The sequence below is a fragment of the Botryllus schlosseri genome, chromosome 1, assembly GCF_051294905.1.
Source record: "Botryllus schlosseri isolate E-star chromosome 1, Bs_hap1, whole genome shotgun sequence".
Lineage (NCBI taxonomy): Eukaryota > Metazoa > Chordata > Ascidiacea > Stolidobranchia > Styelidae > Botryllus > Botryllus schlosseri.
In genome coordinates, this window is record NC_137236.1 from 24,438,283 (window position 1) to 24,463,455 (window position 25,173).

Below are 25,173 nucleotides of genomic sequence, written 5' to 3' on the forward strand. Positions count from 1 at the left end.
CCGACTCCCGACTCCGACTCCGACTCCAGCATTATTACCAATTTACCTCGAAAATTATATGCTACATTGTCGGTTGAATGACTATCATACAACCATTAAACATATGTAAACATATGATTAACTGTGGCATGCTGAATTGTTTCATTGTGGCACAGCTCGAATTATCCACTATGCAATTAACATGAAATAAAGATTTGCTAAATATCCTTCCTCATTCAAGTTTTTATAACATGGACTCTCTAACATCCTGAAATGTATGAATCATTCAAATATGGCAGATATCCAATCCTGTATAATAAAAATGTAGATAAAAAATCCAAGTGTAGCTCTTGTGTATGACCTAGCAACTAATAAGGAAATTGAACTTACTAATTTTGTCATTACACACTATCCTGATTACAAGCACAAACACTCTTACTACTAGTAATAGACATCGGTCATAAATGGAATTTAGTTAAGTAGTCAAAGACCATAGCCTATGTCTAGTCTACATGTACTTAATCAAGTATTCAAGGATTGGGACTTGCAGTCTTTCTTAATCATTTGTTCGACCCAAACAGCTAAGCTACACTACAAATATTTTCAATTTTGTCAAATGAGAAGCATCGTTTGGTCATATTTACATATTTTTACAAATTTACAAAACCAGCCGATGCATTTTCTCTGTCACAGTATCATGGTATAATTCCAAAAATTGCATCAATTTTGACTGCATCGCGAAAACGCATCTTGCGGTTTTCTTCCCCTCTGCAACTGAGTTGTAATTTGCAAGTAATGTCTTTTATCTATATCAGGTGTGGGCAACTTTTTCGGCGAAAGGGACACCTGAGATTTACGAACCATTGCGCGGGCAACGGGAATGTTGGTAACCTTTTTTCAGTCGTCGATAGGAGCGAACCGAATTATGAAACATTGCAAACAAGACTTATATTACTACGCTCTAAAATTGATAACATTATGACATCCAACTGTGCAGTGCGCAATGAGGCCCTGGTCGCGCGAAGCGCGAAATTTTTTTGGAAGATAACGACTGAATTAGGCTATAGCTAGCTATATCAATAAATATGTCGCTAACATACATTGGGGGTCACATCTGTATACCACTGGGCTCATTTTGCAAGGACAGGATTATTCAACGTTAAGACATAGCAAAATCGACGGTATCAGTGAACATGCCTCTATCATTTTGTGCAAATGTTTTGTCGACGATCTCGCTGCGAGTGCACAAGCGAAGCCGTATCTCCTAATTGCGAATATAGTTAGACTCAATTCTGTGAAGAATATGTATTTATAATTTTCAAAAGGGGGCTCAAATACTGAATGCAAGAAATCTAGTGACAATGAATCATGCGAAGTACCGAGAAAAATTTCAAGTCAAATAAATCTGCTATGAAATATTCTACTTCATGGTCATATACGAAGATCTGGGATAAATGTGGCTGACTGCTGTCAGAGCTGTTGTTTTAGTCATCATCAAATTTCGCGGTCATGCTAACCAAATTTTAGTTGGCCTTGCAATTGTACCTGGTGTCATAATTAATTTCGAGAATTACCTCGCAGGCCACACCTAACCTTCTCGTCTGCCAAATTTGGCCTGCGTGCCACGGGCTGGCCGCACCTGATTTGTATGGTTAATAATAACAGTGATTGGTGGTACATAAAAATTATATTGAAAATTCTTTGAAAGCAAATGTTTTCATGATAGAGAAGTTGGAGTCGGAGTCGGAGTCGAAATCATAGTCATTCTCACAAACTCCGACTCCGACTCCAGTCAGTATTTTCCCACCGACTCCGACTCCGACTCCGACTCCCGCTATTATAGTTTTCACGACTCCGACTCCGACGCCGACTCCATCAAGCGAAAATTACCCCGACTCCGACTACGACTCCACCGACTCCGACTCCGACTCCACAGCCCTGGTTGCTACGTTGATATTCAGCAGAGTGTAATCGGTGTTTACGCCATTGACAAGTTATACAGCAGTAGCCAACACCCCAATCGCACCGATTTGGTTTTTATGATACAATAAACATATGAAATCGAGATGGAACCCGTACGCTTGCAAGATTATTTACATTAGACAACGATATCAATTTCATTCATTGGTTGAATAAGCATCATTCGCTGACTACCGACATGTAGCGTATTTCGCTCTTAATGTTGTGTGATTGCGGGTCAAGCTCACTGCAGAGAGTCACTAAATATTCAGAAACAGTAAGGTGGATATTTCGAGCAAACTTTTGTAACTAAGCAGATACAATTTTTGAGATTATGAAGGAGCATGCTCGTTTAGTGTTGATTTTTGATGCTGCCAGCGCCATGCATAGAGTTTTGTATTGCAATTAATTTCAACCAAAGATGTCATCATGACGTGGAAATCGTAATATGCGAAAAAGGTTCACAGTGCAGAAACTACCAAGGCTCGTTGGGTGAACATGAACCTCTAAATTTCCGAGGTTCACACACAGAACGCGAACGTGAACCTCACGTTCACACCATCCCTAGTAGTTAGGTTCTGCACTGCGAACATTTTTCATGTGCTACAATTTTCGCGTCACCAGAACATGTCTTTGATTGGGAATCTCTGCTCCTCAACACCGGACCACTCTCTGCGATGCGCTGGCAGCATTAAAAGAAACTCAGCAGTAATCGAATATGCACCTTTCAAATTTCATAAAAATCCTTGAAAGTTTGCTCGGAATATTCAGCTGCCTGTTCGTCAATATTTCTCCGCTGGGAGCTCAGCCAACAATTGAACAATAGGGAGGACAAAACACATCACATGTAGGAAGTCAGCGAATTGTGTTTTATCAGCCAATGCATAGATAATTATTGTGAAAATTATATCATGCGTACGGGAGCCATATTGATTTGAAATCCGTATTGAAAACCCGATTGGGGTGTTGGTTAATGTATAGCTTGTTTTCGATACAATATCTGGCGCAAGTATATAAACCGGTGTTTCACTATTAACAAAACACCTGTCCGGTGGAAGTGGTACCTCGTTGAAATTGTTGCAAAGCAACAGAAGTTATTGATTTTGCCGGATTATTATCACATGTGACTGTTTGAATTCATTGAGTGACGTTTCGGATATCAGCATATACTTCAGGATTGTAACAAGGTGACCGAGTCGTCTTTAGTTATCGTATACTTTACCGACACGTATGGTTAGAATTGAAAATTTGACGTCACGTGACCACATTGGCTCACGTCCGCGTTCAAACAGATCCATTCAAAATGGTTCGAGTTCACACGATGCAGACTCAAAATATGATAAAATGATAACTCATGTTTCCCTTTTTTTCTCTCGAAAAAAACTAAATCATACCCAATTTAATGTAAGTGACTTCTATAAAGCAATCGGCTATTGTCATAAATTTTTGTTTTACAGCTCTCAGATCTGGAAATACGTGATGTCAAAATGCCAGCAGAAAGTTACCGCGAAATTCCAATTACACTCAAATCCGTTAAATGCAAAAATGTAATATTCACTAAATGCGAATTGACGAGAATGAAGATCTCTGAATTCAAAAATGGATGCAAAGACAACCATGTATCGGTAAGTTCTACTAATGTACCGGGACGTGCATCGTGTAGATTGGTATTTGTTGTTGTTGTTTGTGGTATTCATGGTTTTTATCGACTAAGATCGTCATTTAGACCAAGCCGATATTCCCTATTTTTTCATTCCGAAACTGCCGACTTGTCGCATGGCCCAATTCTTGGCTTGTTAACATACCACATACGCGGATGAGATGACCAAGGTCCAAGAATAATCTAGAGAGGGAATGCGCTTCAGGGCATTCCAGAGCGAACTGTAGATTTCGAGATAAAATCTAACCTTTGTACCGTGTACCAATATTAATCATAACGGCTCACTGTATTCTGGCTACAGCTTACCTTCCATTTCACCAAAGTGAACTTTACGTCCATTTTTGACCAGCTTGCCGAGCGCTAAATTCGATAAAACGGCCATTGATTGGAAGCTGCTGCCATACTAATTACGAAAATATGAAATTTATTCTGCTCGTGGACCTGGTACCCCCAAAATCAGCCACGAAATTTACATTTAGATCGAGATTGGAATTGTGATGCAACAGTGCTGTCTGGCTCTTTGTTCTTACCTTCACTTTCGTTTTTCCACACATAATTGTTGCGTCAGAATGCCAAATCCGATCTCAATGCAAATTTCGAGGCAGATTTTGGGAGGTTCCATGTCTATGAGCACATTAAAATTTATATTTTTATAATCAGTACAACAATAGCTCTTCATTGATACCCGTTTCCTGGAATTTAGCGGTTGGGAAGCAGGTCAAATATGACAGTAAAGTAGCCTTTGGTCATATCGAAAGTATGGAGTAACCCGAATGCAGTGAGCTATTGAGTTTCGCTGTGTCCACGCCGTATAGGACACTATTGTCAAACTGTCTGATAGTTGACATGCGTATATTTCATTACGAGAAGCAAACGTACCAGAGTTCTCCCATTCGTCAGACGCCTGCGATTTTAAGCTGGTTTCTTCATGGAACGCATCATTTTCATCGGCAGTTCGCATTTATACGGCGGGGGTCACATTGACATGGTACCATTATAATAAATACGAAAAAATTGTAAGAAATTTTTAGGTTTATTGAAAAACCCCAATGATATTTCAACGAATTCTTAAATTCAAATAGCATATTGACGCTAGCCAACAACCGCTAGTTTAATTATGTGTAGAAGACCGCATAATTATGGTTTTACGTCTGAATGCGCATCAATCAATCCATATTAGTTGGTTGCTAGTATCAACGATTCTTCTCAATCTCAATTACTCAGCATAGGCACAGCAAGCAAACTCAAATTCCTTTTTGTTTTGTTCTGTAAATACACTATCCTGATGTGGATCTAGTGAGTTTAATCTCATCATAAATGAAATCAAAGTTCTGGATATTTTGTTATGTTTGTGATTTATTTACCAATTTGACCAGTGACATGAAAAATACAGATTGAAATAAGGATAGGTTATAACTTAACTTCATAATAAAAATTGAAGATCAAGATAAAAGCTTCTCATTTCATGCTATCTGTGTAAAACGCCGATGAAATTATTATGGTTAGCTAATAGGGAGTACCGGCATTCAATGTTGTATGCTATTGAAAGAGGCATTCCATTTGGTATGTGGAACGCGCCAATGAAATTTGTATGTTTGGCTAGGGAGATCGGCATTCACTGTCATATGCTAGGGTTACCATATTCCTGTGGTACAAATTCCTGACACTCAAGCCAACTAGCTTTACGAAATAAAGTGTGTCATTTTCCAAATCGGTATGGTACAATCCGACTCACTTGTACGAATTACAAGCTAAATAATACAATATGTTAACACACGTTGACAACACAATACTTCAGTTTTCGATTTTAATGCAGTAAGGCCCTTCTTAATCGGCGCTGGAATTGGAATCGTCAAGAAATAACAATTCATTCGCGGCTCTGAACAATCTTCCTGCCCCGCGCATCAATATGCACCCACAGTAGCTATTCATAACATTGCCACTCGCGATTTCGGTGCGTACAATGGGCCGTTGCGAAAAGTAGAATGGTCCGGAGTTCACTGGAAATGGATATGTACCGTTTACCATATGCATTATGCGTCCATATAGCTCACTGCGGCTAGGCCCTACAATGCGGCCTTAGGTTACATATACAATCGAAATGCGGCCATGATCAGCAAAAATGTTGCCCACCTCTGTATTAGATGATGTGCTAGTTTTGACATAACGATAAATGCAAGGGGGGGGGGGCAGGTGGCGCGATTGTATGACCATCGCCATAGGGGCCGAAGGTCATAAAAGGTTGAGAACCGCTGTGATAGACAAAAGTGCGAAACAGTAGATGCCAATTTCTAGGAATGCAATTTCACTAAATAGTTCGTTTGTCATTATCTTAAAAATATGTCGAAATACCGAAATTCCTGCGTTGGCCACACAAAGTCATGTCGTCGCGAAAATAAGTTGAGCCCTGCCTTTCGTATAGAATATGCAAGTACAGAATGGCGAAAATTTGATAATCACTAAGACTGTCCATTGGAGAGACCTGGCGAAATCAACGAATATTTTGAATGGCAACAGATAAATGTTCCTAGGGAATGTATTTCGTACTCAAAATCTCCACATTTGTCAGAAATGTGCTGGATAATACGGCAATTTTTCAATAATCACTTCGCGGATTGGATGAAATCGTCAGGCGGGCCGTATGTTTGAACCCACTGCTGTACATCGTCGACTCCAATACTACTTTAATATTAGCGAGACGTACAAATTAACAGCATCTCAGCAAATAAGAATTGATCATATCTACGACAGCGTGTGCAAAATAAGGCAGCGTAATAATTACATAAACAGTGATTACTAACAGCACACTGTGTCATTGCGTTGATACAAAAGGGTGCTGGATTTCGGTCAAGTGATAGTTTGACATCGTGTTGTTCCAATTGCTGTACATCTTCTCGACTATGTCCATGATTTGGAAGGAGCTGGGCAATTGAAATTTGCAATACACAAGAGTGACTTCATGCAATCGCAGAGGCATTTGAATTCAAATGACGTTCCATTATTTGCTTGTTCGTTGCAGTTACTTGCCGTAAATACATTGTGGGCTAACTTCAATTATAAAGATTTACCAGTTACCGATTTTTTTTAAACGTACTGATGGTCTTCAAGCTCGAAAAGGTTAAGAACCACTGATTTATATCATCATCGCGATTCAAAGGTTAATTATTATTCAGCTTTCCAAACTGTCGATATGGGATGGTACGATGACATCAGAAATTTACTGTGACGTTGCGAATATTACTAGTATGACGGGATGTCGAACGCTATTTTTGGGAGACTGCGATTTGACGGTAGAGAAGTTGAGATGTTTCGCGACAACCGGGAAAGAAAATCAGATGTCGGTTAGTTGTGAAATATGTATGAATTGCAGTAATATGAATATTTCTCTTTCCGATATCAAGACAGGAAGATTGGTCTTAGCAATAATAAGGTGATTGCGTCTCAAGCGTCGTCAAATAAATGCGGAAAATCGTAACCCTCGTCAAGTCACTATGTAATGTATATTATTATTAGGGATGGTATAGACGTGAGGTTCACTCTCGCGTTTTGTGTGTGAACCTCAGATATTTGGAGGTTCACGTTCACAAACGAAGCTAGTTAGTAGGGATGGTGTGAACCTCCAAAAGGTTCAGGTTCGTGTGAACGCGAACTTTTTTGAAAAGTTCTGTGTGAACGCGAACGTGAACCTCATGACGTCACGGGACGTCATATTGCTCATTACAATCCTACATTCAAGTGAAGTGATATATAGCGACGATTCGGGCCACATAATCCACAATGCTGAAGTACATACTGACTTTCTAAACGTCGCCAAATGCATCAACTGCAGCAATGAAATGATATAATAATACCATAAAATCAATATCTTCCGTCGCTTCACCAGCAATTTCGACGAGGACTTGCAAGGGAATATAAGGTTACGCATAAAGGGTATAGGCCAGACTGGTCAATGCATTCGGCGTCTGAGTGTTGCTACGTTGATATTCAGCAGAGTGTAATCGGTGTTTACGCCATTGACAAGTTATACAGCAGTAGCCAACACCCCAATCGCACCGATTTGGTTTTTATGATACAATAAACATATGAAATCGAGATGGAACCCGTACGCTTGCTAGATTATTTACATTAGACAACGATATCAATTTCATTCATTGGTTGAATAAGCATCATTCGCTGACTACCGACATGTAGCGTATTTCGCTCTTAATGTTGTGTGATTGCGGGTCAAGCTCACTGCAGAGAGTCACTAAATATTCAGAAACAGTAAGGTGGATATTTCGAGCAAACTTTTGTAACTAAGCAGATACAATTTTTGAGATTATGAAGGAGCATGCTCGTTTAGTGTTGATTTTTGATGCTGCCAGCGCCATGCATAGAGTTTTGTATTGCAATTAATTTCAACCAAAGATGTCATCATGACGTGGAAATCGTAATATGCGAAAAAGGTTCACAGTGCAGAAACTACCAAGGCTCGTTGGGTGAACATGAACCTCTAAATTTCCGAGGTTCACACACAGAACGCGAACGTGAACCTCACGTTCACACCATCCCTAGTAGTTAGGTTCTGCACTGCGAACATTTTTCATGTGCTACAATTTTCGCGTCACCAGAACGTGTCTTTGATTGGGAATCTCTGCTCCTCAACACCGGACCACTCTCTGCGATGCGCTGGCAGCATTAAAAGAAACTCAGCAGTAATCGAATATGCACCTTTCAAATTTCATAAAAATCCTTGAAAGTTTGCTCGGAATATTCAGCTGCCTGTTCGTCAATATTTCTCCGCTGGGAGCTGAGCCAACAATTGAACAATAGGGAGGACAAAACACATCACATGTAGGAAGTCAGCGAATTGTGTTTTATCAGCCAATGCATAGATAATTATTGTGAAAATTATATCATGCGTACGGGAGCCATATTGATTTGAAATCCGTATTGAAAACCCGATTGGGGTGTTGGTTAATGTATAGCTTGTTTTCGATACAATATCTGGCGCAAGTATATAAACCGGTGTTTCACTATTAACAAAACACCTGTCCGGTGGAAGTGGTACCTCGTTGAAATTGTTGCAAAGCAACAGAAGTTATTGATTTTGCCGGATTATTATCACACGTGACTGTTTGAATTCATTGAGTGACGTTTCGGATATCAGCATATACTTCAGGATTGTAACAAGGTGACCGAGTCGTCTTTAGTTATCGTATACTTTACCGACACGTATGGTTAGAATTGAAAATTTGACGTCACGTGACCACATTGGCTCACGTCCGCGTTCAAACAGATCCATTCAAAATGGTTCGAGTTCACATGAAAATAATAAAATGATAACTCATGTTTCCCTTTTTTTCTCTCGAAAAAAACTAAATCATACCCAATTTAATGTAAGTGACTTCTATAAAGCAATCGGCTATTGTCATAAATTTTTGTTTTACAGCTCTCAGATCTGGAAATACGTGATGTCAAAATGCCAGCAGAAGGTTACCGCGAAATTCCAATTACACTCAAATCCGTTAAATGCAAAAATGTAATATTCACTAAATGCGAATTGACGAGAATGAAGATCTCTGAATTCAAAAATGGATGCAAAGACAACCATGTATCGGTAAGTTCTACTAATGTACCGGGACGTGCATCGTGTAGATTGGTATTTGTTGTTGTTGTTTGTGGTATTCATGGTTTTTATCGACTAAGATCGTCATTTAGACCAAGCCGATATTCCCTATTTTTTCATTCCGAAACTGCCGACTTGTCGCATGGCCCAATTCTTGGCTTGTTAACATACCACATACGCGGATGAGATGACCAAGGTCCAAGAATAATTTAGAGAGGGAATGCGCTTCAGGGCATTCCAGAGCGAACTGTAGATTTCGAGATAAAATCTAACCTTTGTACCGTGTACCAATATTAATCATAACGGCTCACTGTATTCTGGCTACAGCTTACCTTCCATTTCACCAAAGTGAACTTTACGTCCATTTTTGACCAGCTTGCCGAGCGCTAAATTCGATAAAACGGCCATTGATTGGAAGCTGCTGCCATACTAATTACGAAAATATGAAATTTATTCTGCTCGTGGACCTGGTACCCCCAAAATCAGCCACGAAATTTACATTTAGATCGAGATTGGAATTGTGATGCAACAGTGCTGTCTGGCTCTTTGTTCTTACCTTCACTTTCGTTTTTCCACACATAATTGTTGCGTCAGAATGCCAAATCCGATCTCAATGCAAATTTCGAGGCAGATTTTGGGAGGTTCCATGTCTATGAGCACATTAAAATTTATATTTTTATAATCAGTACAACAATAGCTCTTCATTGATACCCGTTTCCTGGAATTTAGCGGTTGGGAAGCAGGTCAAATATGACAGTAAAGTAGCCTTTGGTCATATCGAAAGTATGGAGTAACCCGAATGCAGTGCGCTATTGAGTTTCGCTGTGTCCACGCCGTATAGGACACTATTGTCAAACTGTCTGATAGTTGACATGCGTATATTTCATTACGAGAAGCAAACGTACCAGAGTTCTCCCATTCGTCAGACGCCTGCGATTTTAAGCTGGTTTCTTCATGGAACGCATCATTTTCATCGGCAGTTCGCATTTATACGGCGGGGGTCACATTGACATGGTACCATTATAATAAATACGAAAAGATTGTAAGAAATTTTTAGGTTTATTGAAAAACCCCAATGATATTTCAACGAATTCTTAAATTCAAATAGCATATTGACGCTAGCCAACAACCGCTAGTTTAATTATGTGTAGAAGACCGCATAATTATGGTTTTACGTCTGAATGCGCATCAATCAATTCATATTAGTTGGTTGCTAGTATCAACGATTCTTCTCAATCTCAATTACTCAGCATAGGCACAGCAAGCAAACTCAAATTCCTTTTTGTTTTGTTCTGTAAATACACTATCCTGATGTGGATCTAGTGAGTTTAATCTCATCATAAATGAAATCAAAGTTCTGGATATTTTGTTATGTTTGTGATTTATTTACCAATTTGACCAGTGACATGAAAAATACAGATTGAAATAAGGATAGGTTATAACTTAACTTCAGAATAAAAATTGAAGATCAAGATAAAAGCTTCTCATTTCATGCTATCTGTGTAAAACGCCGATGAAATTATTATGGTTAGCTAATAGGGAGTACCGGCATTCAATGTTGTATGCTATTGAAAGAGGCATTCCATTTGGTATGTGGAACGCGCCAATGAAATTTGTATGTTTGGCTAGGGAGATCGGCATTCACTGTCATATGCTAGGGTTACCATATTCCTGTGGTACAAATTCCTGACACTCAAGCCAACTAGCTTTACGAAATAAAGTGTGTCATTTTCCAAATCGGTATGGTACAATCCGATTCACTTGTACGAATTACAAGCTAAATAATACAATATGTTAACACACGTTGACAACACAATACTTCAGTTTTCGATTTTAATGCAGTAGGGCCCTTCTTAATCGGCGCTGGAATTGGAATCGTCAAGAAATAACAATTCATTCGCGGCTCTGAACAATCTTCCTGCCCCGCGCATCAATATGCACCCACAGTAGCTATTCATAACATTGCCACTCGCGATTTCGGTGCGTACAATAGGCCGTTGCGAAAAGTAGAATGGTCCGGAGTTCACTGGAAATGGATATGTACCGTTTACCATATGCATTATGCGTCCATATAGCTCACTGCGGCTAGGCCCTAGAATGCGGCCTTAGGTTACATAAATAATCGAAATGCGGCCATGATCAGCAAAAATGTTGCCCACCTCTGTATTAGATGATGTGCTAGTTTTGACATAACGATAAATGCAAGGGGGGGGGGGGCAGGTGGCGCGATTGTATGACCATCGCCATAGGGGCCGAAGGTCATAAAAGGTTGAGAACCGCTGTGATAGACAAAAGTGCGAAACAGTAGATGCCAATTTCTAGGAATGCAATTTCACTAAATAGTTCGTATGTCATTATCTTAAAGATATGTCGAAATACCGAAATTTCTGCGTTGGCCACACAAAGTCATGTCGTCGCGAAAATAAGTTGAGCCCTGCCTTTCGTATAGAATATGCAAGTACAGAATGGCGAAAATTTGATAATCACTAAGACTGTCCATTGGAGAGACCTGGCGAAATCAACGAATATTTTGAATGGCAACAGATAAATGTACCTAGGGAATGTATTTCGTACTCAAAATCTCCACATTTGTCAGAAATGTGCTGGATAATACGGCAATTTTTCAATAATCACTTCGCGGATTGGATGAAATCGTCAGGCGGGCCGTATGTTTGAACCCACTGCTGTACATCGTCGACTCCAATACTACTTTAATATTAGCGAGACGTACAAATTAACAGCATCTCAGCAAATAAGAATTGATCATATCTACGACAGCGTGTGCAAAATAAGGCAGCGTAATAATTACATAAACAGTGATTACTAACAGCACACTGTGTCATTGCGTTGATACAAAAGGGTGCTGGATTTCGGTCAAGTGATAGTTTGACATCGTGTTGTTCCAATTGCTGTACATCTTCTCGACTATGTCCATGATTTGGAAGGAGCTGGGCAATTGAAATTTGCAATACACAAGAGTGACTTCATGCAATCGCAGAGGCATTTGAATTCAAATGACGTTCCATTATTTGCTTGTTCGTTGCATTTACTTGCCGTAAATACATTGTGGGCTAACTTCAATTATAAAGATTTACCAGTTACCGATTTTTTTTTAAACGTACTGATGGTCTTCAAGCTCGAAAAGGTTAAGAACCACTGATTTATATCATCATCGCGATTCAAAGGTTAATTATTATTCAGCTTTCCAAACTGTCGATATGGGATGGTACGATGACATCAGAAATTTACTGTGACGTTGCGAATATTACTAGTATGACGGGATGTCGAACGCTATTTTTGGGAGACTGCGATTTGACGGTAGAGAAGTTGAGATGTTTCGCGACAACCGGGAAAGAAAATCAGATGTCGGTTAGTTGTGAAATATGTATGAATTGCAGTAATATGAATATTTCTCTTTCCGATATCAAGACAGGAAGATTGGTCTTAGCAATAATAAGGTGATTGCGTCTCAAGCGTCGTCAAATAAATGCGGAAAATCGTAACCCTCGTCAAGTCACTATGTAATGTATATTATTATTAGGGATGGTATAGACGTGAGGTTCACTCTCGCGTTCTGTGTGTGAACCTCAGATATTTGGAGGTTCACGTTCACAAACGAAGCTAGTTAGTAGGGATGGTGTGAACCTCCAAAAGGTTCAGGTTCGTGTGAACGCGAACTTTTTTGAAAAGTTCTGTGTGAACGCGAACGTGAACCTCATGACGTCACGGGACGTCATATTGCTCATTACAATCCTACATTCAAGTGAAGTGATATATAGCGACGATTCGGGCCACATAATCTACAATGCTGAAGTACATACTGACTTTCTAAACGTCGCCAAATGCATCAACTGCAGCAATGAAATGATATAATAATACCATAAAATCAATATCTTCCGTCGCTTCACCAGCAATTTCGACGAGGACTTGCAAGGGAATATAAGGTTACGCATAAAGGGTATAGGCCAGACTGGTCAATGCATTCGGCGTCTGAGTGTTGCTACGTTGATATTCAGCAGAGTGTAATCGGTGTTTACGCCATTGACAAGTTATACAGCAGTAGCCAACACCCCAATCGCACCGATTTGGTTTTTATGATACAATAAACATATGAAATCGAGATGGAACCGGTACGCTTGCTAGATTATTTACATTAGACAACGATATCAATTTCATTCATTGGTTGAATGAGCATCATTCGCTGACTACCGACATGTAGCGTATTTCGCTCTTAATGTTGTGTGATTGCGGGTCAAGCTCACTGCAGAGAGTCACTAAATATTCAGAAACAGTAAGGTGGATATTTCGAGCAAACTTTTGTAACTAAGCAGATACAATTTTTGAGATTATGAAGGAGCATGCTCGTTTAGTGTTGAGTTTTGATGCTGCCAGCGCCATGCATAGAGTTTTGTATTGCAATTAATTTCAACCAAAGATGTCATAATGACGTGGAAATCGTAATATGCGAAAAAGGTTCACAGTGCAGAAACTACCAAGGCTCGTTGGGTGAACATGAACCTCTAAATTTCCGAGGTTCACACACAGAACGCGAACGTGAACCTCACGTTCACACCATCCCTAGTAGTTAGGTTCTGCACTGCGAACATTTTTCATGTGCTACAATTTTCGCGTCACCAGAACGTGTCTTTGATTGGGAATCTCTGCTCCTCAACACCGGACCACTCTCTGCGATGCGCTGGCAGCATTAAAAGAAACTCAGCAGTAATCGAATATGCACCTTTCAAATTTCATAAAAATCCTTGAAAGTTTGCTCGGAATATTCAGCTGCCTGTTCGTCAATATTTCTCCGCTGGGAGCTGAGCCAACAATTGAACAATAGGGAGGACAAAACACATCACATGTAGGAAGTCAGCGAATTGTGTTTTATCAGCCAATGCATAGATAATTATTGTGAAAATTATATCATGCGTACGGGAGCCATATTGATTTGAAATCCGTATTGAAAACCCGATTGGGGTGTTGGTTAATGTATAGCTTGTTTTCGATACAATATCTGGCGCAAGTATATAAACCGGTGTTTCACTATTAACAAAACACCTGTCCGGTGGAAGTGGTACCTCGTTGAAATTGTTGCAAAGCAACAGAAGTTATTGATTTTGCCGGATTATTATCACACGTGACTGTTTGAATTCATTGAGTGACGTTTCGGATATCAGCATATACTTCAGGATTGTAACAAGGTGACCGAGTCGTCTTTAGTTATCGTATACTTTACCGACACGTATGGTTAGAATTGAAAATTTGACGTCACGTGACCACATTGGCTCACGTCCGCGTTCAAACAGATCCATTCAAAATGGTTCGAGTTCACACGATGCAGACTCAAAATATGATAAAATGATAACTCATGTTTCCCTTTTTTTCTCTCGAAAAAAACTAAATCATACCCAATTTAATGTAAGTGACTTCTATAAAGCAATCGGCTATTGTCATAAATTTTTGTTTTACAGCTCTCAGATCTGGAAATACGTGATGTCAAAATGCCAGCAGAAGGTTACCGCGAAATTCCAATTACACTCAAATCCGTTAAATGCAAAAATGTAATATTCACTAAATGCGAATTGACGAGAATGAAGATCTCTGAATTCAAAAATGGATGCAAAGACAACCATGTATCGGTAAGTTCTACTAATGTACCGGGACGTGCATCGTGTAGATTGGTATTTGTTGTTGTTGTTTGTGGTATTCATGGTTTTTATCGACTAAGATCGTCATTTAGACCAAGCCGATATTCCCTATTTTTTCATTCCGAAACTGCCGACTTGTCGCATGGCCCAATTCTTGGCTTGTTAACATACCACATACGCGGATGAGATGACCAAGGTCCAAGAATAATTTAGAGAGGGAATGCGCTTCAGGGCATTCCAGAGCGAACTGTAGATTTCGAGATAAAATCTAACCTTTGTACCGTGTACCAATATTAATCATAACGGCTCACTGTATTCTGGCTACAGCTTACCTTCCATTTCACCAAAGTGAACTTTACGTCCATTTTTGACCAGCTTGCCGAGCGCTAAATTCGATAAAACGGCCATTGATTGGAAGCTGCTGCCATACTAATTACGAAAATATGAAATTTATTCTGCTCGTGGACCTGGTACCCCCAAAATCAGCCACGAAATTTACATTTAGATCGAGATTGGAATTGTGATGCAACAGTGCTGTCTGGCTCTTTGTTCTTACCTTCACTTTCGTTTTTCCACACATAATTGTTGCGTCAGAATGCCAAATCCGATCTCAATGCAAATTTCGAGGCAGATTTTGGGAGGTTCCATGTCTATGAGCACATTAAAATTTATATTTTTATAATCAGTACAACAATAGCTCTTCATTGATACCCGTTTCCTGGAATTTAGCGGTTGGGAAGCAGGTCAAATATGACAGTAAAGTAGCCTTTGGTCATATCGAAAGTATGGAGTAACCCGAATGCAGTGCACTATTGAGTTTCGCTGTGTCCACGCCGTATAGGACACTATTGTCAAACTGTCTGATAGTTGACATGCGTATATTTCATTACGAGAAGCAAACGTACCAGAGTTCTCCCATTCGTCAGACGCCTGCGATTTTAAGCTGGTTTCTTCATGGAACGCATCATTTTCATCGGCAGTTCGCATTTATACGGCGGGGGTCACATTGACATGGTACCATTATAATAAATACGAAAAGATTGTAAGAAATTTTTAGGTTTATTGAAAAACCCCAATGATATTTCAACGAATTCTTAAATTCAAATAGCATATTGACGCTAGCCAACAACCGCTAGTTTAATTATGTGTAGAAGACCGCATAATTATGGTTTTACGTCTGAATGCGCATCAATCAATTCATATTAGTTGGTTGCTAGTATCAACGATTCTTCTCAATCTCAATTACTCAGCATAGGCACAGCAAGCAAACTCAAATTCCTTTTTGTTTTGTTCTGTAAATACACTATCCTGATGTGGATCTAGTGAGTTTAATCTCATCATAAATGAAATCAAAGTTCTGGATATTTTGTTATGTTTGTGATTTATTTACCAATTTGACCAGTGACATGAAAAATACAGATTGAAATAAGGATAGGTTATAACTTAACTTCAGAATAAAAATTGAAGATCAAGATAAAAGCTTCTCATTTCATGCTATCTGTGTAAAACGCCGATGAAATTATTATGGTTAGCTAATAGGGAGTACCGGCATTCAATGTTGTATGCTATTGAAAGAGGCATTCCATTTGGTATGTGGAACGCGCCAATGAAATTTGTATGTTTGGCTAGGGAGATCGGCATTCACTGTCATATGCTAGGGTTACCATATTCCTGTGGTACAAATTCCTGACACTCAAGCCAACTAGCTTTACGAAATAAAGTGTGTCATTTTCCAAATCGGTATGGTACAATCCGATTCACTCGTACGAATTACAAGCTAAATAATACAATATGTTAACACACGTTGACAACACAATACTTCAGTTTTCGATTTTAATGCAGTAGGGCCCTTCTTAATCGGCGCTGGAATTGGAATCGTCAAGAAATAACAATTCATTCGCGGCTCTGAACAATCTTCCTGCCCCGCGCATCAATATGCACCCACAGTAGCTATTCATAACATTGCCACTCGCGATTTCGGTGCGTACAATAGGCCGTTGCGAAAAGTAGAATGGTCCGGAGTTCACTGGAAATGGATATGTACCGTTTACCATATGCATTATGCGTCCATATAGCTCACTGCGGCTAGGCCCTAGAATGCGGCCTTAGGTTACATAAATAATCGAAATGCGGCCATGATCAGCAAAAATGTTGCCCACCTCTGTATTAGATGATGTGCTAGTTTTGACATAACGATAAATGCAAGGGGGGGGGGGGCAGGTGGCGCGATTGTATGACCATCGCCATAGGGGCCGAAGGTCATAAAAGGTTGAGAACCGCTGTGATAGACAAAAGTGCGAAACAGTAGATGCCAATTTCTAGGAATGCAATTTCACTAAATAGTTCGTATGTCATTATCTTAAAGATATGTCGAAATACCGAAATTTCTGCGTTGGCCACACAAAGTCATGTCGTCGCGAAAATAAGTTGAGCCCTGCCTTTCGTATAGAATATGCAAGTACAGAATGGCGAAAATTTGATAATCACTAAGACTGTCCATTGGAGAGACCTGGCGAAATCAACGAATATTTTGAATGGCAACAGATAAATGTACCTAGGGAATGTATTTCGTACTCAAAATCTCCACATTTGTCAGAAATGTGCTGGATAATACGGCAATTTTTCAATAATCACTTCGCGGATTGGATGAAATCGTCAGGCGGGCCGTATGTTTGAACCCACTGCTGTACATCGTCGACTCCAATACTACTTTAATATTAGCGAGACGTACAAATTAACAGCATCTCAGCAAATAAGAATTGATCATATCTACGACAGCGTGTGCAAAATAAGGCAGCGTAATAATTACATAAACAGTGATTACTAACAGCACACTGTGTCATTGCGTTGATACAAAAGGGTGCTGGATTTCGGTCAAGTGATAGTTTGACATCGTGTTGTTCCAATTGCTGTACATCTTCTCGACTATGTCCATGATTTGGAAGGAGCTGGGCAATTGAAATTTGCAATACACAAGAGTGACTTCATGCAATCGCAGAGGCATTTGAATTCAAATGACGTTCCATTATTTGCTTGTTCGTTGCATTTACTTGCCGTAAATACATTGTGGGCTAACTTCAATTATAAAGATTTACCAGTTACCGATTTTTTTTTAAACGTACTGATGGTCTTCAAGCTCGAAAAGGTTAAGAACCACTGATTTATATCATCATCGCGATTCAAAGGTTAATTATTATTCAGCTTTCCAAACTGTCGATATGGGATGGTACGATGACATCAGAAATTTACTGTGACGTTGCGAATATTACTAGTATGACGGGATGTCGAACGCTATTTTTGGGAGACTGCGATTTGACGGTAGAGAAGTTGAGATGTTTCGCGACAACCGGGAAAGAAAATCAGATGTCGGTTAGTTGTGAAATATGTATGAATTGCAGTAATATGAATATTTCTCTTTCCGATATCAAGACAGGAAGATTGGTCTTAGCAATAATAAGGTGATTGCGTCTCAAGCGTCGTCAAATAAATGCGGAAAATCGTAACCCTCGTCAAGTCACTATGTAATGTATATTATTATTAGGGATGGTATAGACGTGAGGTTCACTCTCGCGTTCTGTGTGTGAACCTCAGATATTTGGAGGTTCACGTTCACAAACGAAGCTAGTTAGTAGGGATGGTGTGAACCTCCAAAAGGTTCAGGTTCGTGTGAACGCGAACTTTTTTGAAAAGTTCTGTGTGAACGCGAACGTGAACCTCATGACGTCACGGGACGTCATATTGCTCATTACAATCCTACATTCAAGTGAAGTGATATATAGCGACGATTCGGGCCACATAATCTACAATGCTGAAGTACATACTGACTTTCTAAACGTCGCCAAATGCATCAACTGCAGCAATGAAATGATATAATAATACCATAAAATCAATATCTTCCGTCGCTTCACCAGCAATTTCGACGAGGACTTGCAAGGGAATATAAGGTTACGCATAAAGGGTATAGGCCAGACTGGTCAATGCATTCGGCGTCTGAGTGTTGCTACGTTGATATTCAGCAGAGTGTAATCGGTGTTTACGCCATTGACAAGTTATACAGCAGTAGCCAACACCCCAATCGCACCGATTTGGTTTTTATGATACAATAAACATATGAAATCGAGATGGAACCGGTACGCTTGCTAGATTATTTACATTAGACAACGATATCAATTTCATTCATTGGTTGAATGAGCATCATTCGCTGACTACCGACATGTAGCGTATTTCGCTCTTAATGTTGTGTGATTGCGGGTCAAGCTCACTGCAGAGAGTCACTAAATATTCAGAAACAGTAAGGTGGATATTTCGAGCAAACTTTTGTAACTAAGCAGATACAATTTTTGAGATTATGAAGGAGCATGCTCGTTTAGTGTTGAGTTTTGATGCTGCCAGCGCCATGCATAGAGTTTTGTATTGCAATTAATTTCAACCAAAGATGTCATAATGACGTGGAAATCGTAATATGCGAAAAAGGTTCACAGTGCAGAAACTACCAAGGCTCGTTGGGTGAACATGAACCTCTAAATTTCCGAGGTTCACACACAGAACGCGAACGTGAACCTCACGTTCACACCATCCCTAGTAGTTAGGTTCTGCACTGCGAACATTTTTCATGTGCTACAATTTTCGCGTCACCAGAACGTGTCTTTGATTGGGAATCTCTGCTCCTCAACACCGGACCACTCTCTGCGATGCGCTGGCAGCATTAAAAGAAACTCAGCAGTAATCGAATATGCACCTTTCAAATTTCATAAAAATCCTTGAAAGTTTGCTCGGAATATTCAGCTGCCTGTTCGTCAATATTTCTCCGCTGGGAGCTCAGCCAACAATTGAACAATAGGGAGGACAAAACACATCACATGTAGGAAGTCAGCGAATTGTGTTTTATCAGCCAATGCATAGATAATTATTGTGAAAATTATATCATGCGTACGGGAGCCATATTGATTTGAAATCCGTATTGAAAACCCGATTGGGGTGTTGGTTAATGTATAGCTTGTTTTCGATACAATATCTGGCGCAAGTATATAAACCGGTGTTTCACTATTAACAAAACACCTTTCCGGTGGAAGTGGTTCCTCGTTGAAATTGTTACAAAGCAACAGAAGTTATTGATTTTGCCGGATTATTATCACACGTGACTGTTTGAATTCATTGAGTGACGTTTCGGATATCAGCATATACTTCAGGATCGTAACACGGTGACCGAGTCGTCTTTAGTTATCGTATACTTTACCGACACGTATGGTTAGAATTGAAAATTTGACGTCACGTGACCACATTGGCTCACGTCCGCGTTCAAACAGATCCATTCAAAATGGTTCGAGTTCACACGATGCAGACTCAAAATATGATAAAATGATAACTCATGTTTCCCTTTTTTTCTCTCGAAAAAAACTAAATCATACCCAATTTAATGTAATTGACTTCTATAAAGCAATCGGCTATTGTCATAAATTTTTGTTTTACAGCTCTCAGATCTGGAAATACGTGATGTCAGAATGCCAGCAGAAAGTTACCGCGAAATTCCAATCACACTCAAATCCGTTAAATGCAAAAATGTAATATTCACTAAATGCGAATTGACGAGAATGAAGATCTCTGAATTCAAAAATGGATGCAAAGACAACCATGTATCGGTAAGTTCTACTAATGTACCGGGACGTGCATCGTGTAGATTGGTAGTTGTTGTTGTTTTTTGCGGTATTCATGGTTTTTATCGACTAAGATCGTCATTTAGACCAAGCCGATATTCCCTATTTTTTCATTCCGAAACTGCCGACTTGTCGCATGGCCCAATTCTTGGCTTGTTAACATACCACATATGCGGATGAGATGACCAAGGTCCAAGAATAATCTAGAGAGGGAATGCGCTTCAGGGCATTCCAGAGCGAACTGTAGATTTCGAGATAAAATCTAACCTTTGTACTGTGTACCAATATTAATCATAACGGCTCACTGTATTCTGGCTACAGCTTACCTTCCATTTCACCAAAGTGAACTTTACGTCCATTTTTGACCAGCTTGCCGAGCGCTAAACTCGATAAAACGGCCATTGATTGGAAGCTGCTGCCATACTAATTACGAAAATATGAAATTTATTCTGCTCGTGGACCTGGTACCCCCCAAAATCAGTCACGAAATTCACATTTAGATCGAGATTGGAATTGTTACGCAACAGTGCTGTCTGGCTCTTTGTTCTTACCTTCACTCTCGTTTTTCCACACATAATTGTTGCGTCAGAATGCCAAATCCGATGTCAGTGCAAATTTCGAGGCTGATTTTGGGAGGTTCCATGTCTATGAGCAGATTAAAATTTATACTTCTATAATCAGTACAACAATAGCTCTTCATTGATACCCGTTTCCTGGAATTTAGCGGTTGGGAAGCCGGTCAAAAATGACAGTAAAGTAGCGTTTGGTCATATCGAAAGTATGGAGTAACCCGAATGCAGTGAGCTATTCAGTTTCGCTGTGTCCACGCCGTATAGGACACTATTGTCAAACTGTCTGATAGTTGACATGCGTATATTTCATTACGAGAAGCAAACGTACCAGAGATCTCCCATTCGTCAGACGCCTGCGGTTTTAGGCTGATTTCTTCATGGAACGCATCATTTTCATCGGCAAGTTATTGCGGAGATAGATTACACGTGCTATGGAAACGTAGTCTAATGGTGATTCTGATAATGTTGTCGCTGATAAAGCATCTTTTCCTGCAAGCTGACCGGCTGTGTCATTGCGTGGTTTTCAAACAAGTTCTAGTCTGACATCGTCATGCCCCAATTGCTGTACAGGTGTACATCTTCTCGACTATCTCCATGATTTGGCAGGAGCTGCGCAATTGGAGAGTGACGTCAAGCAATCGCATAGGCATCTGATTTTAAATGACGTTCCAATTTTGCTAGTTTGTTGCATTTACTTGCCGTAAATACATTGTGGGCTAACTTAAATTTTGAAGACTTACCAGTCCCCAAGATTTTTTTTGGACGTTTTATTTATCCGCAAGCTTCAAAAAGTTAAGAACCACTTATTTATATAATCATCCCGACTAAAAGGGTTGATAATTATTCAGCTCTCCAAACTGTCGATATGGGATGGTACGATGACTTCGGATGTTTTCTGTGACGTTGCGAATATTACCAGTATCACGGGATGTCGAACGCTATTATTGGGAGACTGCGATTTGACAAAAGAGAAGATGGGTTGTTTCGCGACAACCGGGAAGGAAAATCAGATGTCGGTTAGTTGTAAAATATGAATGAATTGCGATTATATAAATATTTCTCTTTCCGATATCAAGACAGGAAGATTGGTCTTAGGAATAATAAGGTGATGGCATCACTACCGTTGTCGAATAAATGTGGAATAATCGTAGACGTGAGGTGCACCTTCGCTTTCTGTGTGTGAGCCTCAGAAATTTGGTGGTTCACGTTCTCAAACGAAGCTAGTTAGGTTTCGCACTGCAAACCCTTTTCATGTAAATTTCTGTAAATTTTACAACGAAATACCGGTCGCAGCCAATACCTGCGTGTAGCTTGTGAATTTTACATTTTGATATGGAATATTAACTTAATTTATCTGCAAATTTAAGTTACCAGAATTCCTACGCAAGATTACTGCCCGTTACTCGCTACTGCCGTTTACCAGGATACTGGCAAAATTGATTAGCTTCTATACACTTAAGCAGCCAATGTATACGTCGAATTGAATGTCCCTGTAATATTATTCTCGTTTCGATTTGACCTGATTCAACCTCGCTCGCGAGACAAGGGAAGGTCATACCAGACTTTGACAACTAGATTATTCTAGTTGTCTAATTTGGCTAAATTAGAGCAAAATGTCAGTAATCTAATTCTAATCTAATTTGTGAAATGTTTCCATGCTCTATTACAGAGGTGGGCAAACTTTTGAGCTCGCGGGCCGCATTCAACATCTGAATCCATTCGCGGGCCGCACTATATCAAATTGGGATCATAAACCAAAACGAAATATTGCTGGTATTTGATTATATAGTGAGGACACGGAGATAATAATATGCTTATTTGAAACAAACCAAACATTGCTATGATGATATCGTACACGTGCCAGAAACAATGGCGAGATTTCATAGGCCGGTCGACCTCAATAACCAATTTGGCAAAACTATAGAGATGAAAGTCTGTTGTCCCGATTCTTAGAACAGGATTGAAATTTAAATCTGTGAGCAATGATCTGTTCATATATTTACTAATTCCGCTTTAGGTTCAGTTCCAGGACCAACAATGCTGACAGCATCATAACCATGTTAGCTTCAAACACGCTTCTACTATATGTGCAGATTTCGCGCCCCCTTATCGTCATATCACAAAACGCAACCAGGATGCTATAGCAAACCTAACGGATACTTTGGTGGCATGGGAGGTTACGACAATTGATGAGAGATTTTTAAATATGAAATTCATACTGAATACAGAGCAATAATTATGAATTGAAAGTAAATCGCGCGAAGCGCGAAAAAAATTTTCAGTTGAGCTCAGCTTCGCGATCCCTTCAGATGCTTTCATGACCCCAAGGGGCACGCGTCCTACAGGTTGAGACCCACTGCCTTAGAATTATCATGGTGGAATATACTAAGAAAAAGTTTAATCAAGTCCCTGCATTAATTCGATTTTTAGTACGCATTTTATCAATATTTTTAATAATTTTCTTTAGACTCTCGCGGGCCGCACAGAACGGTGTTGCGGGCCGCATGCGGCCCGCGGGCCGTAGTTTGCCCACCCCTGCTCTATTATAATTATATTCTAATTTTTCAAATGCTTATATGCTCTAATTTTACTTCTAATTATCGAATATATTGTTTTCCTGAAAACGCCTCAAATTGGTCCGCGGACTCAGGAGCGCGTTAACAATAATACCACTCTCGGGAAATCCATTGTTAAGCCGCCATCGCTTTACATAGATCGTACCGCACAGTCATAGTGGTCATTGTCATGTAGGAGAACTGTACATATACATGAACACTTTTCGTGGTGGCCGCGAACCTTAAAAATGCAATATCGAGACAAATAGGCCACACAGTTGAGAAACCACCAGAGGTGGTCAAAGTAGTCAAGAAAGCTACTCAAGTAGAAGTAGAAGTAGTGACGAAAAAAATCCACTCAGGTACGAGGAGAAGTATTTCTTCCATAAGCAACCTAAAACTACTTGAAGAAAAAGTAGAATTAACTGACTTTAAATCTACTCAAGTAAGTAAGTAGTTGTGAAAACGATGGTACTTTGTTCGCATGGATTGTCAAAAGATGCAAATTGAGCTATGCGAAAGGTGCCGAGCTTAATTCAAATTGATACATACCAGGAGGTATTCAATTTTCGACAGCATAAGCAAAAGCATTCTTCAGCTTCATGAGATGAAAATGATAGTATTGATATGGAAATCAGATACTAATCCTCTGTTTAATCGAACACCACGTTTTAGAAAATATGATGGTATCGCGCAATCTCCCATATTCTAAGGCCCGTAGTTTAGTCGAAGAGCATTACGGCGAAGTTGTATCGGATACGGTGTAAACACTTTGCGCGTTTAGTAAAAAAGATAGTGGATCGTAAAAATGCCATATTGTGTAGCTTTATTTCCGGAAATTAAAGGCATTACTACACTTGCTTTTATACTTCAACATGTATGTTACCAGACAAAAGAACTGATATTAATTAGAGCTCAAAGTATATGATACTGGGGATTGAAAAAGCGGAAAATGTATTTTATGTCTTTAGTTCAGAAAGTTTCAAAGGTGGTATGTTAAACAGCTCTGAAACTAAAAAACGTCTGAGTTCACATTTCCAGATTAGGAAACGCCATGGACTGCTAGATCAATGGTTCTCAATCTTTTTCATTTCGCGGAACGGAAAAATTTCAAAAAATATTCGGCGGACCGATGGACTTTCAAAAATTGAAATCAACTCAAAACGTGCAGTACGCAACTGTTTTATGCAAGTATATGGTGCTGCAGTGGTTCTCAACCGGGGGTTCGCGGACCCCTAGGGGTCCGCGAAGCAATTTCAGGGGGTCCGCGAGACTTCCAAATTTTTAAAATGGTTGATAACGTAATTTTTATTTTATTTATTAATTTGAGAAAGCATGAGGCAGTTTCGCACAACAACTGCTATAACCTCATGACTCATATCATCATAAACTATCGTAGTGTGGAAATTCATTTTCATTGCCAATTTTCCAATAACAAGGGGGACTTCGTTATGTCTTCTCGATTTGAAGTTGTCAGTCTCATCAAATTAGTGAACAGTCGTTTGAAATAAAAATTTCCGAAGTATTTACCCAATTTG

At 39.6% G+C, this 25,173-nt stretch overlaps 1 long non-coding RNA gene across 1 annotated transcript in view; it reads right to left on the reverse strand.

The window, feature by feature from the left end:
- Window positions 1-814: 814 nt before the first annotated feature.
- LOC145434638 (uncharacterized) overlaps window positions 815-25,173 on the reverse strand; it is a 183,819-nt gene continuing 159,460 nt past the window's right edge. The window contains exon 2 of the long non-coding RNA XR_013913508.1: window positions 815-1,402. This is a non-coding gene — a long non-coding RNA (uncharacterized LOC145434638). The remainder of the gene's footprint in view (window positions 1,403-25,173) is intronic.